We start from the raw sequence: 6,063 nt of genomic DNA, 5'->3' as shown, positions 1-6,063 counted from the left end.
AATGATATGTTCATAGGATGTATAGAGTTCGAAATGTAGTATGCAAACGTCGAGGAAGAGGAAGACTTGAAGTTAAAAAAATTTGTAGCTTGAAATAAATATTTTCTTTTTTTTTTTGTATGCTTCACAGATATGTCGGCGGTCTAAGGGGGCAGCGTTCGCTGACGGGATTTGACAGTGTTGCTGTTCGTTCTCTGCCCTGGGGAAAAATCCTAGATTTGGATTTTTCATATAAATCTTGTGTTCGTTTATGTTTTGTAGATTGTGATTTATTTTTTTCTATGTGTTTGATTCATTTCAATAATATAATATTGTATTCTTAATTATACGATGCAGTTAATATATAATAAATACATTGTAAAGTTATCTTAACAATTTATAAAAAATTTTGTTCCTTAAACGTTTGGTTTTGAATGCACATTCGATACACTATTGATACACAGTAAATACACAAAGAAGTTATCTTGACAGTTTATCACAAAATTTATTCCTTACAAGTTCAGTTATGAATGCACACTCGATACATAGTAAATATGCAACTAATACAAAGTAAATATGTAGTGAAATTATCTTGACAACTTATCAAAAAAAACTGTACATTATTAGTTCAGTTCTAAATACACATTCAATACACTTTTGATATGCAATAAATACACAATAAAATTATCTTGATAATTTATCAAAAAAAAAAATTCCTTACAAGTTCAGGATTGAAAGTCTAGAATAGGGTATGGATTTGAAGTTTGGATTGAAGATTGAGCTGAGGTATGGATTTAAGATTGAAGTCTGGGATTTTAAATTAACATCTGGAATGAAAAAATTGAAGTATAAATTGAATCATGAATTAAAGTCTAGATGATTGACACATGGATGCTTGTCAACCATCATATTAGTGGGTAGAAATCTGGATGGATCCCTATGATCTCATACAAAAATGAGATCAACACCTGACCCAATTGAAATGAATTCACTAGCATTAATGATTTATCACAAATAATAATCATCCTTTGAGGAGGGTACTAACTCAATGTAGAAAATACACATTGTATAGAGTATATTATATGGCAACAGTTCTTAAAAGAGTGTTGGCATATTTATTTGATCAGTAGGATCGTAGTCAGTGGGCGACTGTGTTCAAAAGGATTAAAGTCGGCGGTCGACTATGGTTGAAAGGATAGTAGTCGGCAGGCGATAATATTTAAGAGGAGATTTGATGTCGGTAGCATCTAGGAAGAGTTTCGATGATAGTCGGTGAACAGGCGAAAGTTTAGGCGCAATCGATGGTTCAAAAGAATAATGGCAGTGTTGAGTGGAGAATGCAAGAGATCTCTTGTGCTTTCTCTCCTCCTCCTCCTCCTCCCCCTCATGTGAAGAATGAATGGTCTATTTATATATTTTTTGGATTGACATCCTCAAAATATATGGAGAAGATCAAGGGAATGTTGAAAGCATTCCATTGGAGGTCCATATTGATTCCTTCGGTCATAGATTGTTTGTTCAGCATTTAAGTGCCTTATAGATGTGAGTATTGAGTGATCTTGAGCTCATTGCAAGCCGCTCAATTTGACTAGAACCATATCGTATTTGAATATCATTTTGTTGTCAAATTAATGCTCTGAAGTGTTCAGGTAGGCTTTGGTCCTTTGATATGGGCTTATTTGGGCTCAGATTGGATCAAATTATGTGTTGTTGGGCTCATCTCCCTGATAAAATCAATTTGACTATAAGTTTACTAAAATAGTAGTTCAAATGACTCCAAATTTAATTTTGTAAGTTTCTAAGTCATATTTACATAGAGATTCACGGCAGATCAAGATGATTTTTATGCGTATCAATTAAATAGCTTTCTTTTGCTTTCATTTTACCACAATAGAAATATAAACTAAACATAAATTCCATTTAATAAACTCATTATTAAAAGAAAATACTCTTAATTTCTTGCACATCGGGCTATCAATGATATAAACATAAGTTTCATTTGGTACAATTTCTTTATTATTTATTGAAGTAATCTTTTTAGTATAATATTTTTTAGCTTAAGAAATTTATGTGATAAAAAATTACATTAAAAAATAGTAAAAAAACTATCCCAAATGAAGCCATTAAAAAAAATGTTTAAGTGACTTTTTTTTTTATAGTGCATGCACGACTAATGCTTCATTTGGGACGGCTGTCTTCCTGCTTCTTAAAGTGACTTTCTAGTACAAAAATTTAAATTTGTATTAAAAAACTATTTTAAAGAGCAGAAGTTTCATTTGGTACAACTTTTTTATTATTTATTGAAGTAATCTTTTTAGTATAATATTTTTTAGCTTAAGAAATTTATGTGATAAAAAATTACATTAAAAAATAGTAAAAAAACTATCCCAAATGAAGCCATTAAAAAAAATGTTTAAGTGACTTTTTTTTTTATAGTGCATGCACGACTAATGCTTCATTTGGGACGGCTGTCTTCCTGCTTTTTAAAGCGGCTTTCTAGTACAAAAATTTAAAATTTTATATTAAAAAAATATTTTAAGGAGCAGGAAGAAAGCCGTCCCAACTCCCAAACGAATCCTAAGTCTCACTTAGTCCAAATTCACCGGTTGGGCGTGTGGACTTGATGGTGGGTAACGGAACAGATTTCGGATGGAGCTGTAGATACGCGTGTATTTGTAGTTTTTACTTGAAAAATACGTCTTTTGTCTTGTCTGGCACGAAAAAGGGAGGCAGAGTTTCGGTTCAATGTTCTTGGCTTTGGCTTTTTGGAGGAGCATGAGTTATTATTCCGCTTTTTTATCTTAACCATAGTTAGTTGAAGTATGATTACAATTAGATAACCGAGAAGCTAATTTATATTTACAGTGGAAGAGCAGGCTTTAATATATAATATATTTGTAATAAAGTGGAGGTGGCCATGTGTTTTACCATCATTAATGATTCCCATCTTTGACGGTCAAAGTTTCCGCGAGCCCTGCACACATTGCGAAGATAACCACGACGCTACGTACACTCAGCTTCCCTTTCCTCTTCGGCCTCTTGGGCTCGTGGCTGAGGAGACGGAGAAGAAGAGTAAAAATTATTCTGTCCGAGCTCAATAAAAATGTATCATATCATCTGATATCAAGCAGTATCGAGCTATGATATCAAGCAATGCCGAGCCTTGGTACTCGGTATCGAGTGACGTGTCGTATTTTTATTGATCTCTGGACAGTATTTGAAGTTCACACAGAATAATTACTGGAAGGAGAGAGAGAATGAGGGAATTGTTAATGGTTTGTTTGAGAGAGAATAGTTAAAGGAATAAAGAAAGATTGTTGAAGAAGGATCCTATGAGAGTGCTTAGGGTAAAACAATAGAATATTAATCAGCCTTGGTTGGGAAGGAAATAGCCACAATACCCGGAAGACGAGGGCTCGTGTCTGCCTACAGGGTGCAGGTCGCCAACCCTTCTACTCTTTTACGCTACCTTTTTTTCCTTTTAGAACTATCTACTTGTTCATTACTTTGCTTTCCTGCTCCAATGCTGATTACGTACAGAAGAGAGAGAGAGAGAAGAGTTGGATAAACGGGAGAGGGGGAGGCGAAGGCGCATGTGCTGGTGTGTTAAGAATCAACTTCAACGGGATTGATTTCTAATCAGTAATGAATAAAAGAGAGAGAGAGAGAGAGAGAGAGAGCTAAGAGGATGATGAGTAGAATATTTATTAGACTGTTTTGTCTCTTTTATTATTACTATTATTATTAGGGCAAGCCCCACCTTCATTGAGATGAAAAAGAAATACAAAATAAGACTTAAAGAAGACAGGAAATAAGAAAGACATAGAAAAGTTCAAAATAAGAAAACTTAAGGTTGTTATGAGGGACCTCAAAAAATTCAAGAGCAAAAAAGGTGAAAAAAACACAGGCTAGTTGGCCTCATAAAGCTAAAAAACCTTCATGCAAAAAAGCTCTTGGGAAGCCATGACAGAATTCCTCCATTATTACCAGAACGAAGCCTTAATCGTTTAAGGAATCCAGAAAGGAGGGCTCATCATCGTTCAGTAATGCACAACCAACCATTCAAAAAGCTCCAGTAACCCACAACAACATAGGAGGCAGCAGCAGATCAACGAGAACTCCAAAAACAACAGTACTCATAACAGGGAGAAATGCCAAAACCAAAATATAAAGAAGTTACCCAACAAAACTTAATAAGAATTCAGCATTTTTCAGCCACTAATCTTAGCTCTGATGGATTTTTTCACCATAATCAGAATGGTATTGAAATAAGAAAAGGAGGCATGCACCATACATTTTGCATTTTTGCTATTGCGGTCTCTTCAAATGAAATAGATTAAAGCACAACATACAAGGAAGAAAAAGTTTTTAGTAAGCATGGAATACTTAGGGTCACCTTTCACCAAATTAAACACTTGATAGATATTTTCCATCTGAACTAAAAAATAGAATCCCCATGAAAAAGGCAAGTTCAAATACTAAAGAAAAATTTGCATTCAGATTATAAATAATAGACTATTATGATGATAAATTGCAAAGTGACCAAGTTGGATTAATATGAATGTTTCTGATTAAAAGAACATTAGCAAATTTGACTTGCGGAAGTTTTGCATTGGGTATAAGTTCGACGAAAGTCCGGCGACGGGCAGAAGTCCAGTGACAGGAGAAAATTTGACGACGGGCAGAAGCCCGACGTCGGAAAGAAGTTTGCTGAAAGTCCAGTGATGGGAAGAAGTCCGATGAATGGCGGAACTTTGGCGTCGGGTAGAAATCTGACGAAAGTAGACAGACTGGAAGAAATGAGGGGTTCCTTTCTATGAGAAATGAGGGGTCTATTTATAGATTTCTTAGAGTAACATGATCAGTAAATAGGAGGAAGATCGATTGTAAATTGGGAGTGGTTTGAATGGACGGCCGATGTTGAATCCCTTGATCATAACAGTTTATTAGGCATTTGAATGTCTTAATGATACCAAAATTTGGTCATCCTTGGCTCGTTGGATTCATCTCATCGAGGCGCTCGATTCGACTAAAAGCATGTCACATTTGGAAATTGTTTGATAATCAAAATTATGGATTAAACCTTCCAAATGCGCTTTGGGTCTTCAATTTGGACTCATTTGAGCTCGGATTGAGTCGAAATTGGTGTCGTTGGGTTCGTATTTTCAAGATGTTTAGTTCGATTGTAAGTTTCCTAAAATATGAGTTCAGATAATCTCTGATTTATTTTTTGAAGTTTCTAACTCTATTTTTGCTTTGAGATTTGTGCCCGGTCAACATAATTTTTTTGATGATATATCAATGAATGAGAATGTGACTCAATAATCTTTTCTTATATTTTCATTATTATTTTAAATTACTATTCCAACTTTTTAAAAAAAAAAATTAATTAAAATACTTAAATCTTATTCTTATATATCTCCGTAAACTAATCAACATCATTCTCTTCATTATCATAATATTTATGTAGACCATACCATTGCACACATGTGCCAAACATCTCTATATTGTTCCATTTATCAAAATTTATATTTGACCATACAAAAAATTATTAACGTTTTTTGTGATTTATAATAAATTCCCTCTTTTATTCTTTTCCCATTTAGAAAACAAGTGTCAAACTACGTACATCACTAACTTTCCACTTTACGAAAAGACTGAGATTTTGATGCATTTCTCACATGTAAAAAGTCAACATAGATTAACCACAAAAACTCATACGATGCTATTTATGATAGAAATAAATAAGTAATAATATATCATTATTTGCATGCTACATAAGATTTTGAAAAAGAAAAAAAAAAAAAAAGAAATTTATCGATGAAACTATTATGGTGTATATAAGGTATTGATTAGTTTTATATTATTTAAATGTTTGATATCTCAGTTCCTCCTGAGTTTTCCTATTCTTCTCTCCACTTTACTTTATCCCTCCCTCCCTCTCTTTGGCAAACTGACCCTCCAAATCCCTCCATCGATCAAATCTCACCATTAACGCATTTGAAACATCACTAACCTTTTAATAGCATCCACTCGACTGCCACTGGTCACTGCGACAGCCTAAACGCTAATTAATCTTCTTCC

This window comes from Dendrobium catenatum, unplaced genomic scaffold, assembly GCF_001605985.2.
Source record: "Dendrobium catenatum unplaced genomic scaffold, ASM160598v2 fragScaff_scaffold_627, whole genome shotgun sequence".
In the NCBI taxonomy this organism is placed as follows: domain Eukaryota; kingdom Viridiplantae; phylum Streptophyta; class Magnoliopsida; order Asparagales; family Orchidaceae; genus Dendrobium; species Dendrobium catenatum.
The sequence above is the reverse complement of the archived record's forward strand: the minus strand, read 5'-3'. Positions refer to the sequence as shown.